The sequence below is a fragment of the Symphalangus syndactylus genome, chromosome 10, assembly GCF_028878055.3.
Source record: "Symphalangus syndactylus isolate Jambi chromosome 10, NHGRI_mSymSyn1-v2.1_pri, whole genome shotgun sequence".
Taxonomy (NCBI): domain Eukaryota; kingdom Metazoa; phylum Chordata; class Mammalia; order Primates; family Hylobatidae; genus Symphalangus; species Symphalangus syndactylus.
In genome coordinates this window covers 40,971,609-40,987,943 of record NC_072432.2, presented here as the reverse complement: position 1 = coordinate 40,987,943, position 16,335 = coordinate 40,971,609, and positions in this window count along the sequence as shown.

Below are 16,335 nucleotides of genomic sequence, written 5' to 3'. Positions count from 1 at the left end.
AAGGGATCAATTCAACAAGAAGAGCTAACTATCCTAAATATATATGCACCCAATACAGGAGCACCCAGATTCATAAAGCAAGTCCTTAGAGACCTATGAAGAGATTTAGACTCCCACACAATAATAATGGGAGACTTTAACACCCCACTGTCAACATTAGGCAGATGAATGAGACAGAAAGTTAACAAGGATATCCAGGACTTGAACTCAGCTCTGCACCAAGTGGACCTAATAGACATCTGCAGAACTCTCCACCCCAAATCACATTCTTCTCAGCACCACACCGCACTTATTCCAAAATTGACCACATAGTTGGAAGTAAAGCACTCCTCCGTAAATGTAAAAGAATAGAAATTATAATAAACTGTCTCTTAGACCACAGTGCAATCAAATTAGAACTCAGGATTAAGAAACTCACTCAAAACCACTCAACTACATGGAAACTGAACAACCTGCTCCTGAATGACTACTGGGTACATAATGAAATGAAGGCAGAAATAAAGATGTTCTTCAAAACCAATGAGAACAAAGATAAAACATACCAGAATCTCTGGGACACATTCAAAGCAGTGTGTAGAGGGAAATTTATAGCACTAAATGCCCACAAGAGAAAGCAGGAAAGATCTAAAATTGACACCCTGACATCACAATTAAAAGAACTAGAGGAGCAAGAGCAAACACATTCAAAAGCTAGCAGAAGGCAAGAAATAACTAAGATCAGAGCAGAAATGAAGGAAATAGAGACACAAAAAACCCTTCAAAAAATCAATGAATCCATGAGCTGGTTTTTTGAAATGATCAACAAAATTGATAGACCGCTAGCAAGACTAATAAAGAAGAAAAGAGAGGAAGAATCAAATAGACACAATAAAAAATGATAAAGGGGATATCACCACCGATCGCACAGAAAAACAAACTACCATCAGAGAATACTATAAACACCTCTATGCAAATAAACTAGAAAATCTAGAAGAAATGGATAAATTCCTCAACACATACACCCTCCCAAGACTAAACCAGGAAGAAGGTGAATCCCTGAATAGACCAACAACAGACTCTGAAATTGAGGCAATAATTAATAGCCTACCAAGCAAAAAAAGTTCGGGACCAGATGGATTCACAGCCAAATTCTACCAGAGGTACGAGGAGGAGCTGGTACCATTTCTTCTGAAACTATTCCAATCAATAGAAAAAGAGGGAATCCTCCCTAACTCATTTTATGAGGCCAGCACCATCCTGATACCAAAGCCTGGCAGAGACACAACAAAAAAAGAGAATTTTAGACCAATATCATTGATGAACGTTGATGCAAAAATCCTCAATAAAATACTGGCAAACTGAATCCAGCAGCACATCAAAAAGCTTATCCACCATGATCAAGTGGGCTTCATCCCTGGGATGCAAGGCTGGTTCAACATACGCAAATCAATAAATGTAATCCAGAATATAAACAGAACCAAAGACAAAAGCAACATGGTTATCTCAATAGATGCAGAAAAGGCCTTTGACAAAATTCAACAGCACTTCAGGTTAAAAACTCTCAATAAATTCGGTGTTGATGGGACGTATCTCAAAATAATGAGAGCTATTTATGACAAACCCAGAGCCAATATCATACTGAATGGGCAAAAACTGGAAGCATTCCCTTTGAAAACTGGTATAAGACAGGGATGCCCTCTCTCACCACTCCTATTTAACATAGTGTTGGAAGTTCTGGCCAGGGCAATCAGGCAGGAGAAAGAAATAAAGGGTATTCAACCAGGAAAAGAGGAAATCAAATTGTCCCTGTTTGCAGATGACATGATTGTATATTTAGAAAACCCCATTGTCTCAGCCCAAAATCTCCTTAAGCTGATAAGCAACTTCAGCAAAGTCTCAGGATACAAAATCAATGTGCAAAAATCACAAGCATTCTTATACACCAATAAGAGACAAACAGAGAGCCAAATCATGAGTGAACTCCCATACACAATTGCTTCAAAGAGAATAAAATACCTAGGAATCCAACTTACAAGTGATGTGAAGGACCTCTTCAAGGAGAACTACAAACCACTGCTCAATGAAATAAAGAGGACACAAACAAATGGAAGAACATTCCATGCTCATGGATAGGTAGAATCAATATTGTGAAAATGGCCATACTGTCCAAGGAAATTTATAGATTTAATGCCATCCCCATCAAGCTACCAATGACTTTCTTCACAGAATTGGAAAAAACTACTTTAAAGTTCATATGGAGCCAAAAAAGAGCCCATATTGCCAAGACAATCTTAAGCAAAAAGAACAAGGCTGGAGGCATCATGCTACCTGACTTCAAACTATACTACTAGGCTACAGTAACCAAAACAGCATGGTACTTGTACCAAAACAGAGAGATAGACCAATGGAACAGAACAGAGCCCTCAGAAACAATACCACACATTACAACCATCTGATCTTTGACAAATCTGACAAAAACAAGAAATGAGGAAAGGATTTCCTATTTAATAAATGGTGCTGTTCTCAGTTTTCTAACTGGCTAGCCATATGTAGAAAGCTGAAACTGGATCCCTTCCTTACACCTTATACAAAAATTAATTCAAGATGGATTAAAGGCTTCAATGTTAGACCTAAAACCATAAAAACCCTAGAAGAAAACCTAGGTAATACCATTCAGGACATAGGCATGGGCAAGAACTTCATGTCTAAATCATAAAAGCAATGGAAACAAAAGCCAAAATTGACAAATGGGATCTAATAAAACTAAAGAGCTTCTGCACAGCAAAAGAAACTACCATCAGAGTGAACAGGCAACCTACAGAGTGGGAGAAAATTTTTACAATCTTCCCATCTAACAAAGGGCTAATATCCAGAGTCTACAAAGAACTTAAGCAAATTTACAATAAAAAGGCAAACAACTCTATCAAAAAGTGGGCAAAGGATATGAACAGACACTTATCAAAAGAAGACATTTATGCAGCCAACAGACACATGAAAAAATGTTCATCATCACTGGCCATCAGAGAAACGCAAATCAAAACCACAACGAGATACCATCTCACACCAGTTAGAATGGTGATCATTAAAAAGTCAGGAAACAACAGATGCTGGAGAGGATGTGGAGAAATAGGAACGCTTTTACACTGTTGGTGGAACTGTAAACTAGTTCACCCATTGTGGAAGACAGTGTGGCGATTCCTCAAGGATCTAGAACTAGAAATACCAGGTGACCCAGCCATCCCATTACTGGGTATATACCCAAATGACTATAAATCATGCTACTATAAAGACACATGCACACATATGTTTATGGTGGCACTATCCACAATATCAAAGACTTGGAACCAACCTACATGTCCGTCAATGATAGACTGGATTAAGAAAATGTGGCACATATACCCCATGGAATACTATGCAGCCATAAAAAAGGATGAGTTCATGTCCTTTGTAGGGACATGGATGAAGCTGGAAAACATCATTCTAAGCAAACTATTGCAAGGACAGAAAACCAAACAATGCATGTTCTCACTCATAGGTGGCAACTGAACAGTGAGAACACTTGGACACAGGGTGGGGAACATCACACACCAGAGCCTGTCATGGGGTGGGGGCAGGGGGGAGGGATAGCATTAGGAGATATACCTAATGTAAATGAGGAGTTACTGGGTGAAGCACACTAACATGGCACATGTATACATATGTAACAAACCTGCACATTGTGCACATGTATCCTAGAACTTAAAGTATAACAAAAAAAAGAAAAAAATTAAAAAATAAAAAATAAATCTAATGAAGTATTCAACTAAAAAAAAAGAAATCAGCAAGCTCTAAATTAGGATGTCTGTTTCTGCCTCCCTGACTGGTTTGTAAGCACAACACTAAAACTAGGAAAAACCTATTCAATAACTGGTTTTGCTTGTTCATTAAATCTATGTGGAATGATAAAATATTTTTTCATTTTTCATCCTTCACTAAGATTATTATGTAATTATATATAAAAACAACTGGTAATGTTATTCTAAATAAATTCAGAGATTCTATATTGTACGGATTTAATTTGCACAAAAATAAAACTGCTTTTAATTGGATTTTACCATAACATGATGAATTATCATTAAATAGAAAGTTTGGGGACTGATGTTTATTTTTCCCTAGAAATTATTACTGTAGGAATAGAAATACATGGGAACAAGGAATGTGAAAGTACTTGAGGACAGGTTTTTAAGGGGCCAGCACTTAAATGGCATCATTCATATCAAAAACTAGTGTTTGAATATCTAACCAGAGCAGTAGGCATGGTTTTGGAATTTGGAAAAAATATCCTTACATATGGCTTAATATTTAAAATTAAATCATTCTTATTCATGCATTATTATTTAGCATACTTTAATTTATGGAACATGATTTAGCTTAATGTGAGTTGCTTCATACTCTTGGAAGAAAAATGTATATATTTTAATAATTTAGATTGGCTTCTACTTAGCTCTCATTGCAGAGGTTTTACTGCACAGGATAATCATTATTTTGTAATTGCTATCATGTTGTTTAGTGTGCCTGTGTTTTATCTCCTTAGATAGTTTCTAAGGACCTCATCATCAAGAAGTGTATTTTCTAGTTTCTGTCTAAAAGACCTGCACGTACTACTACTGGCTGTAAGGTTACAATGAATGCTTAATTGATGTCAGATAATTGGATAGATACTTCTAAGAAAGTTACTAGTATTCTCAAGCAGAAAAAATATTGTTTTATGAATCTTTACTTGAGTTGAAAACTTAGTTTTAAAAACAATATTGTTAAGAAAAATGTGTTTTATTATTGTATTACATGTAAGCATAAAAACTTACTCTCCTTGATACATATCTTTCTCATTTTACTTGGCAGTTCCCTTAAAGCAAGGCTGATATTTTGTCTTTTTGACAACTTTGTATGTCAATCACCTAGAATGGTGCTTTGCAATATTTGATTATCAGCAAACATTAATTAAATGACATATTAGCCCTCTCCTAATAGCTACAGTAGGAAAAAGAGCTCAGATGTCTAAGTTACTAAGTGTCAGTTTCTTGTGTTCTCAATTGCAGTTTCTAGTTGCTTAGTAATAGATTGGAAAAATGCTAATAATATTTGTAAGATTATTTCATATTGAGCTAACTCTTTTTTAGCTTTAATTAGTTGTTGATTCTGTTGGGCTATGCAGATAATCATATCATCTGAAAATAAGATAGCCAGGCTCTTCAAACCTGTATTATCCTGTTGCAGTGATGAAGGATATTCTTATCTTGTTCCTAATCTTAAAAAATGCATTTAGCATGGTGTTTGCTTAAAATACTTTGGTAAATACTCTGTCAAGTGAAATTTCCCTTTTGTTCATGATTTTCTGATAATTTTTATTATAAAATTGATTTTGAACTTTAGCTCATACTGAGGTAATTGCAATTTTAATAAGTTAGACCATTTATATATTGAATTACATTAATATCTTTTTTGATAATGAACCATCAAGGCATTTCAGAAATAAATTCTACTTGGTCATGATATATTAATTTGTAATATAAATATTACAGTCATCTTTCTAATAATTCATTTAGGAATTGTCTATGTTTTTAATTTGAGTAGTCCTATAATTTTGTTTTCTTTATAAACTGGTCAGACTTCATTAGCTCCCTATTCAATACCAAACCCTCATGTCTTCTTTGCTATTAAAATTCTAATGTATTCAGTACAATGATCTTAGTAGTTCATGAATCTTGATCAATCTAAGCCAGCAGTTTTCAAACCTCTTTTTTCAGGTCCCTTTTATATTTTCAGAAGTATCGAGAATCCCAACGAGCTTTTATTTATGTGGGCTAAGTCTACTGATAGTTGCTTTACTAGAAATTAAAACAGATAAATGTTTAAAATACAAAAATGAGTGAGTATACATCCCATAACCATCAGAACATTGACATGATCATACATCAGGTAATCTCAGGAAACTGCACTACACACTTCTAAAAAACAAAATAAAACTGAGTGCAAATGGCAAATAACATCTTGGTATTATTATGAAAATTGTTTTGACCTTGCAGATTTCCTGAAAAGAGGGGAGTTCCCAGATCACACTTGGAGAAACTCTGATGTAAGTAAAGCAAAATAGTCATACCCCTAGTTTTCCAAATCACCTTATAGCAATGTGTTACCCAGCGATCTGTTTTTGGCCAATGAGATTTGGGCAGAAGTAAATAGAGGAGATTTATGGGAGAGCTCTTATTTTAGTGGTAAAAATGAAAAAGTATGAATGTGACTGGCTTGCCCTTTCTCCTCTGTCATTGTCTTAAAAGTGGTTATAAACTGTGGATCTGCAACAGGCCACTTGCAACCATAAGATTACAAAAATGAGGCTGGAAGTCAACCCATAGGGTGACAAGAGTAGAAAGTTAAAAATGAGCCTGAGTCTCTTATTTCGTCATTAAGTAGCTGGATGAATAAAAGAAAATCATACATCCGGGTGTCTTATGAGGGAAAATAAATCCCTATTTATTTAAACTATTGTAAATTATTTTTTCTGCCACTAGAAGCTGAACACACTCCTTATTGTTATTTTTAATCAGCTTTGAAATTAAAGTTTTATTGGCATTATAAAATAAGTTCAGAGCATTCCCATTTCTATTTTCTGGCACAACTTAGAGAAGATAGGGATAACATTTTGCTGAAAAGTTTGGTTGATACTATGTATTCATAAAAACTGTCTGAATCTGGAGTCTTTTTTGTTTAGTATATATTTTACAAAACTTGGCCCTTAAATTATATTCTTGCCATTTTAGCTTTTTAGCAGTTTCAATAATATCAAGTGTTCATTTTTTCTTATACCAATTTTGGTATATATTTTTAAATAAATGTTTTTATACTTTTCAGTTGTCAAATGTATTGCTGTTCTCAATATTTTTAGCATGTTTTAACCTTGTTATGTCTGATTAGTTCTCTTTTAACATTCTCTATCTATGTATTTTCTTGATCTGTCTTGCTGTAGGATTGCCTCACTTATGATTCTTTAAAAAAACTGATTTTCAATTTTCTATATCTGTTCCACATTTTTCTCTATTTTATTGTATGAGTTTATTTTGTTCCTATTTTCTTATTTTTAGGGTTAAATATTTGGCTCTTTGGCGTTCAATCATTTTAAATACAAACTACAAATTGCTCTCTACAAGCTGTTTCTTAAAATATTATTTTATTTTCATTTTATGCACATATATCTATATGTTTTTATAAAATACAATTATTATTGGTGTTCCAGTACTACAAACAGTTTCTTTTTTAGTTAACTGGATAGCATGGCTATTTTTCCATGTTATTATTCCACAGCACTGTTCTAATAGCTGTTACTGTTCCATCATAGGGCTATATTTTAATTGATTTAACCAAACTTTTGTTGTTGAATAGTTGGGTTGTTTCTGTGATTTTTTTGTTTATTTATTTTTAAAAATTTAATTTTCATTATTGTGTTTACATACTAGTTTTACATATGGAATACATGTGATATTTTGATAAAAGCATATAATGTATAATGGTCAAATTGGGGTAACTGAAGTATCTACCACCTCAAGCATTTATCATTTCTTTTTGTTAGGAAACTTTGATTCTTTTAGTTATTTTGAAATATACTATAAATTATTGTTCTATTGTGCTGCAGAACACTAGATCTTATTCCTTCTATCTAACTGTATTTTTGTCCATATTAACAATCCCCTCCTTATTTCTACCTTCCTACAACCCTTCCCAGACTCTGAAAAGCACCATTGTACTCTGTATCTCCAAGTTCAATTTTTTATATTTTAGCTCTCACATGTGAATGAGAACATGCGAGATTTGTCATTCTGTACCTGGCTTACTTCACTTAGCATAATGTCCTCCATTTCCATCCAGATTGTCACATACTGTTTTATCTGTGTCGCATAAACCCCAAAATTATTAGTGCTTTTTTAGTTCCCAGATGTATAATATTTGTTTAGTTATCACCTCTTTTTAGTTTCAAATTTTATTGCAACTAAATTATGAGTTTTTTAAATTATATCATTTTGCTAGTTATTTTTTGAGACTTTGTTTTCAAACTTAAACACAGCAACATTTTTGACTAGACCATGTGTGCTTGAAATGAATATATATTTACCGGCTATAAAGATGTGTTAGTTTGGCCGGGCGCGGTGGCTCACGCCTGTAATCCCAGCACTTTAGGAGGCCGAGGTGGGCGGATCACAAGGTCAGGAGATCGAGACCATCCTGGCTAACACGGTGAAACCCCGTCTCTACTAAAAATACAAAAAATTAGCCGGGCGAGGTGGCAGGCGCCTGTAGTCCTAGCTACGCGGGAGGCTGAGGCAGGAGAATGGCGTGAACCCCAGGGGGCGGAGCCGGCAGTGAGCCGAGATCGCGCCACTGCACTCCAGCCTGGATGAAAGAGCGAGACTCCGTCTCAAAAAAAAAAAAAAAAAAAAAAAAAAAAAAGGTGTGTTAGTTTGATTTTATAATTGCTACCCTAGGTTTTCTAATGGATGATATTTGCCTGGAATGTATTTTTCTATATATTTACTTAGAGAAATATACTGATCGCATAATTTTATCAGAGAACAGCCAAATGTAAAAACTAATATTCGACCAAGACTGAGGCAAAGGTCAAATATCACCATCAAATAACAAATGTGATAGTGTGATATTTCATCCCAAAATGATAATTTTATTGTAATTTTGTTTAGCAGTCAAATTTGAGAAGTTTGACACTTTAATGCAGAAATAATTTCTTAGCACTGTTAGCTGCTTAGACTGCTCCTGCAGGCATAATACTGCACACTTAGGATATTAAATAGATAATCCACTTTCCACTGAAGCTAGTAGAAAAGTGAAAGTGTCTGATGCCAGGTATTTTCAGCTGTTGATGGTAATATTACCAAGTTATTTTCCCAAATTAAAAACATATCACTCATTGAAATCCAGACTTAGACAACGTGATGGCACAATATAATTTGTGCAATTACTCAGAGGCTTGGTGTACTCTTTGAATATGTTTCTGAATATTCAAAAATACATATTTAAGATCATTGCATATAAAATATGTATAGGCAGATGATCAATAGATAGATTATAAAACTGACTCTGAATCTTTCTGAAAAGAGAGAACCTTTGCAGGTGGACTTATAAAAAAAACCCTGAACTATAAAGGCAGAGAAATTTCAGCAGATACCTACAACTAGCCTATTTTTTATGCGAGCCACACTTCATTGTTAATAAGTTCTATTAAGTTGGTATTAAAGAGTGCATTTCCCTCAAGCAGTCTTTTAGATATGTAAAACCTGATATTTTATCTTGTTTGAAAAATCTCATATGAATATAAATCAAGAAAGAATGGCAGAATAATATTGAAGTGAATAGTCAAACTATGTGTCCTTCCAAAGTCTGAGACAAAACCCAGTATCAAATAACAGGTTTTGAAAAAAAAATGTGGCAGCTAAAGCCGAACTTAAGTTCATCCTTCATTTCCAACCCTTCTTCATCCTATATCATCAATCTGTCTCTCTTGAAAAATATATCGCTGGACCTTATTTTTGATTTAACATCCAATATGGGAGTTGCTGTTTTTAGATTATTAAGTCAATCTATATTGTATATTGTAATTATTGTTTTGTTGGGGTTTATTTCTGACATCTTACGTTTTCTATTTCCCTTTAGTTTTGGTTTCTATTTTTCCTCTTCAAAGATATATTTTTTAACTGACAGTTTAAATTATACATTTGATTTTATGTGATGTTATTGATAACTTTTTAATACTCATATTTGTGTTATTTGTCTCTCTTAGTTTGCTAAGCTATCTATTTTTTCAACAAAACAGATGTCTTTGCATACAATCATCTCCTTATTATTCTACCCCTCCCCTCATGCCTAGATATGCCTTAAATTTTACCTGCTTCTTCTGGGACTCCTATACATGAACACTGACCCTTTCAAGTCTATCCTTTATACATTTTATAATTACCATCTTTAATCCACTCTAATGTTCCTATTCCTTCTGTGAAATTCCTCAACTGAATCTCTCAAGTCACTAACTTCTTTGTTGGCTTTATCTATTTTGTCTTAGTACTTTCTTAAAAAAATTAATGAGAAATAATGCACATAACATAAAACTTATCTTTTTAAGGTATACAACTTAATGGTTTTTTTAGTATGTTCACAGTAGTGCAATCATTACCATAATACATTTTTAAAAATTTTCATCATCCTCCCCAAAACACCCTGTACCCATTAGCAGTCACTCCCTGTTTCCTTCCAACTTCATCAGATCTAGGCAACCCTGATGTATTTTCTGCTTTTATAGATTTACATATACTGGCATTTTATGTAAGTAGAATCATGCAAAATGTGGTCTTTTGTGCCTGGTTTCTTTCACTGGGAATAATGTTTTCAAGGTCCATCCATGTTGTAATATACATCAGCACTTCATTTTTTGTTGCTCAATAATATCCCTTTTTATAGGTATTCCACATTTTTAATCCATTTATAAGTTGATCAACATCTGTGCTGTTTCTAATAGTACTGCTATTAATATTCATATACAAACTTTTGTTTGGGCTTGTGTTTTCATTTGTCTTGTAGACAAGAATATACGTAGGTATAGAACTGCTGAGTTATATGCGCACTCCATGTTTAACCATGTTTGAATAGTCTGTCAAACTGTTTTCCAAAGTGGCTGTACCATTTTTCATTCCAACCAGCTAAATATGAAGGTTTCAATTCCTTCACAGCCTCATCAACGATTATTATCTTTTCTTCCTCTTCTTTTATTTTTATTTTATTTCATTTTCTGTGGGTACATAGTAGATGTATAGATTTATGGAGTACATGAGATCTTTTGGTATAGACATGCAATGTATAATAACCACATCAGGGAAAATGGAGTATTCATCTTCTCAAGTATTTCTCTTTTGTGTTACCAACAATCCAATTATACTCTTTTACTTGTTTGAAAATGTAAAATTAAATTATTATTGACTATAGTTCTCTTGTGCCATCAAATATTAGGTTTTATTCATTCTATTTTTTGTACCCATTAACATTCCTCACCTCCCCCCCGAACCCCCCTCACTACTCTTCCCAGCCTCTGGTGACCATCCTTCTATTCCCTGTATTGATAAGTTCAAGTGTTCTGATTTTTAGCTCCCACAAATAAATGAGAACATGCAATGCTCATATTCCTGTCCTATTTTATTTAACCAAATGAGCCCCAGTTGTATACACATTGTTGTAAATGACAGAATTTCATTTTCACTATGGCTATCAAGTATTCCATTGTGTATATGTAAATTTTTTAATCCTTTCATCTGTTGATGGACACTTAGGTTCCTTCCAAATCTTAGCTATTGTGAACAGTGCTGCAACAAACTTGGGTGTGCAGATATCTCTTTGACATACTGATTTCCTTTCTTTGGGGTATATGCCCAGCACTAGGGTTGCTGGATCATATGGTAGCTCGATTTTTAGTTTTTGAGGAACTTCTAAACTGTTTTCCATAGTAGTTGTATTAATTTACATTCTCACCAACAGTGTCTGAGGGTTCCCTTTTCTCCACATCCTCACCAGCATTTGTTATTGCCTGTCTTTGGTTTATAAGTTATTTTGACTGTGCTAAGATGGTATCTCTTTGTAGATTTAATTTGCAACTCTCTGATAATCAATGATATTGAGCATGTTTTCATATGCCTCTTTGCCATTTGTATGTCTCCTTTTGAGAAATGTCTATTCAGATCTTGTGCCCATTTTAACATTTGGATTACTAGATTATTTTTCCTATAGAGTTGTTTGAGCTCCTTATTTATATATTCTGGTTATTAATCTCATGTCAGATGGGTAGTTTGCAAATATTTTCTCCCATTCTGTGGCTTATCTCATTACTTTGCTGATTGCTTCCTTTGCTGTGAAGAAGATTTCCAACTTGTGATCTCATTTGTCCTTTCTTACTTTGCTTGCCTATGCTTTTGGGATATTACTCAAGAAATGTTTGCCCAGATCAATATCCTGGAGAGTTTCCCCAATGTTTCCTTGTAGCAGTTTCATAGTTTGAGGTCTTAGATGTAAGCCTTTAATCCATTTTGATTTGATTTTTGTATAAGGTGAGAAATAGGGGTCTAGTTTCATTCTTCTGTATATGGATATCCAGTTTTCCCTTTCCCAGCACAATTTATTGAAGAGACTGTCTTTTCTTAATGTATGTTCTCGGCACCTTTGTCAAAAATGAGTTCACTGTAGGTGTGCAGATTTATTTTTGGGTTCTCTATTCTGTTCCATTGGTCTATGTGTCTGTTTTAATGACTTTTTATTATGACATCTATCTTGTTACGTATTGGTCTGTTCATGTTTTATATTTCTTTATGGTTCAATCTTGGCAGGTTTTATGAATCTAGGAATTCATTCATTTCCTCTAGATTTTCCAATTTTTTGGTATATATTTGCTCATAATAGCCACTAATAATCCTCTGAATTTCTGTGGTATCAGTGTAATGTCTCCTTTTTAATCTATGATTTTATTTAGTTGGATCTTCTTTTTTTCTTTGTTAGTCTGGCCAAATGTCTGTCAGTTTTATCTTTTCAAAAGACAATTTTTTGTTTCATTGATCTTTTGTATTATTTTCTTCATTTCAAATTCATTTATTTCTCTCTGATCTTTATTATTTATTTTTTTCTACTAATTTTTACTTTAATTTCCTCTTGCTTTTCCAATTCTTTAAGATGCATCATTGGGTTATTTATTTGAAGTTTTTCTTCTTTTTTGATGTAGGCACTTAGAGCTATAAATTTCCCTCTTAGTAATGCTTTTGCTGTATCACATAGGTTTAGATATTTTGTGTTTCCATTATTTGTTTCAAGAAACTTATCAATTTCCTTCTCAATTTCTTTATTTACCCACTGGTCTTTCAGGAGCATGTTGTTTATTTTCCATGTGTTTGTATAGCTTCCAACATTCCTCCTGTTATTGATTTCTAGTTTTATTCATTGTGGTCAGAGAAGATGCTTGATATTATTTCAATTTTTTAAATGTTTTAAGACTTGTTTTGTGACCCAACATATAGACTATTCTTGAAAACGATTATGTGCTGAGAAGAAAAATGTGTGTTCTGCAGCCATTGGGTAAAATGTTCTGTAAATATCTATTAGATTGATTTGTTCTATAGTGCAGAGTAAGTCTAATCTTTATTTATTTTCTATCTGAGAGATCTGTCTGATGCTAAAGTGGGGTGTTAAAGTCTCCAGCTAGTATTGTATTGGGATTTCCCTCTCTCTTTAGCTCTAGTGATATTTGCTTTATATATCTGGGTGCTCCAGTATTGAGCACATATATATTTATAATCATTATATCTTCTTGCTGAATTGACCCCTTTATCATTATATAATGACCTTCTTTTTCTCTTCTCACAGTTTTTGTCTTGAAATCTATTTTACTTGATATAAGTACAGCAAATCTGCTCTTTTTTGGTTTCTATTTAGATAGAATATCTTTTTCTAGCCCTTTATTTTCAGTTTATATATGTATTTATGGGTGAAATGTGTTTCTTCTAGGCAACAGATCATTGGTTCTTATTTTTTCATCCATTCAGCCACTCTATGTCTTTTGATCTTTTGATTGAAGTGTATTTATATTCAATGTTATTATTATTATTAATATCAATGTTATTAATGTTATTATTGATAAGTAAGGACTTACTCCTACCATTTTGTTATCTGCTTTCTGGTTGCTTTGCAGTAGTCTCCTCCTTCTTTCCTTCTTTCTTGTCTTCCTTTTAGTGAAGGTGATTTTCCCTGGTAGTATGCTTTAATTTCTTGCCTTTTATTTTTTGTATATCCATTGTATGTTTTTTGATTTGATGGTACCATGAAGCTTGCCTACACTGTTTTACAACTCATTATTTTAAGCTGATGACACTTAATACTCTTTGCATAAACAAAACAAAGAAACAAAAAGAAAAATAATAAAAACTCTTCACTTTAACTTCATCCCCCCTGCTATTTCACTTTTTTTTGTTTCTCTTTATGTCTTATTGTACTATGTTTTGAAAAGTTGTTATATTTATTATTTTTAATTGGTTAATCACTTAGTCTTTCTTCTTAAGTCAACACAAGTTTATACACTACAATTACAGTGTTATCATATTCTGTGTTTTTCTGTGTGATTACTATTATCAGTGAATTTTGTACCTTCAGATGATATCTTCTTGCTCATGAGCACCGTTTTCTTTCAGAATGAATAACGCCTTTCAGCATTTCTTGTAGAACACATCTGGTGTAGATGAAATCCGTCAGTTTTTGTTGGTCTGGGAAGCTCTTTATTTCACCTTCATGTTTGATGGATATTTTCACTGGATACACTACTGTAGGCTAAAAAATTTTTCTTGTAGCACTTTAAATATGTCATGCCACTCTCTTCTGGCCTATAAGGTTTCCACTGAAAAGTCTGCTGCCAGATGTATTGGAGCTCCATTGCATGTTATTTGTTTATTTTTCTTGCTGCTGTTAGGATCCTGTGTCTATTCTTGACTTTTAGGAGGTTGTTTATTATACACTTTGAGGTAGTCTTCTCTGGGTTAAATCTGCTTTGTGTTCTATGGCCTTCATGTACTTGAATGTTGATATCTTTCTCTAGGTTTGGAAGTTCTCTGATATTATTGTTTTGAATAAACTTTCTATCTCTATCTCCTTCTTTACCTCCTCCTTAAGGCCAATAACTCTTAGATTTGCCCTTTAATGCCACTTTCTAGATCTTGTAGGTATGCTTCATTTTTTAAAATTCTTTTTTATTTTGTCTCTTCTGACTGTATTTTCAAATAGACTGTCTTTAAGCTCACAAATTCTTTCTTCTACTTTATCAATTTTTTCCTAATAAGAGACCCTGATGCATTCTTCAGTATGTAATTTGCATTTTTCAACACTAGAATTTCAGCTTGATTCTTTGTAATTATTAAAATCTCTTTGTTAAATTTATCTGATAGAATTCTGAATTCCTTCTCTGTGTTATCTTGAATTTCTTTGAGTTTCCCCAATACGGCTATTTTGAATTCTCTGTCTTGTTTCTCCAGAAATGGTCCCTGGTGCCTTATTTAGTTCATTTGGTAAGGTCACGTTTTCCTGGATAGTGTTGATGCTAGTAGATGTTCTTTACTCTCTTGGCATTGAAGAGTGTGTTATTTATTATAGTCTTCATAGTCCGGGTTCATTTGTGCCTGTTCTTGGGAAAACTCTCCAGGTATTCAAAGGGACTTGGGCTTCAAGCACTATAATGCTTGGTTTTTGTAGACTCATAAAGGTACTTCCTTGGTGATCTTGGATAAGATCCAGGAGAATTCTCTAGATTATCAGACAGAGACTCTTGTTCTTTTCTCTTACTTTATCCCATGCATACAGAATTTCTCTCTCTGTTCTGAAGCATCTGGGACTGGAGACGTAGTGATGCAAGTACCTTTGTGGCCACCACCACTGGGACTGCACTGGGTCAGACCTGAAGCTAGCATGGAACTGGTCCTTCCCTTCAGGGTGGTAAGTTTCCCTAGACCCTGTGCATGTCTAGAAATGCTGTCCAGGAGCCTAGGCCTGGACTCAGTTTCTCCAAGAGACTGCTTGTTGCTCTATCCCACTGTAGCCAAGCTGGTACCTGATTTTTGGCTCTTGTGATGGTGCTTTTCTGTGTGAAGACAGTTGTTAAAATTTGGTGTTCCAGTGGGAATGGAGGTGGTGGAAAACAAATAATGTAGGCTTCTATTCTGCCATCTTGCTCTGCCCTCTTATTATCTTTTCTATTATAGCCATCCTAATGTGTGTGGAGTGGTATCTCTTTATGGTTTTAATTTACATTTTCCTTATATCTACAGATGTTGAGAATTTTATGTGCTTATTGGCCATGTGTACATATATCATCTTTGAAAATACGTCTGTTCAGATGCTTTCCCCATTTTAATTGTTTTCATTATTGTCTTTGTCTTTCATTATTGAGTTTTAAGTTCTTTATATATTCTATCACATATGTGATTTAATAATTAGACATATGTTTTGTAAAAATTCCCTCCATCCTCTGAATTGTCTTTTCAATGTTTTGATGGATGCTGTACTTTTAACATGATAAAAATAAATAAATATGTATTGGATAAATACACTAAATCATTAATTGTTCTAATTACTTCTGTCAGTTCAATTTTTATTTATAAACAAATTTTCCTGTAAACTTACATTCCTCTGAGTGCATCAGCTTCATTTGTTGGTCATGAGTTACTTAGGGGAATAGTCAGACACAGCACAGAGATTTTTGCCCCTATGACAATTTAGGGGAAATATGTGGGACACAACTCG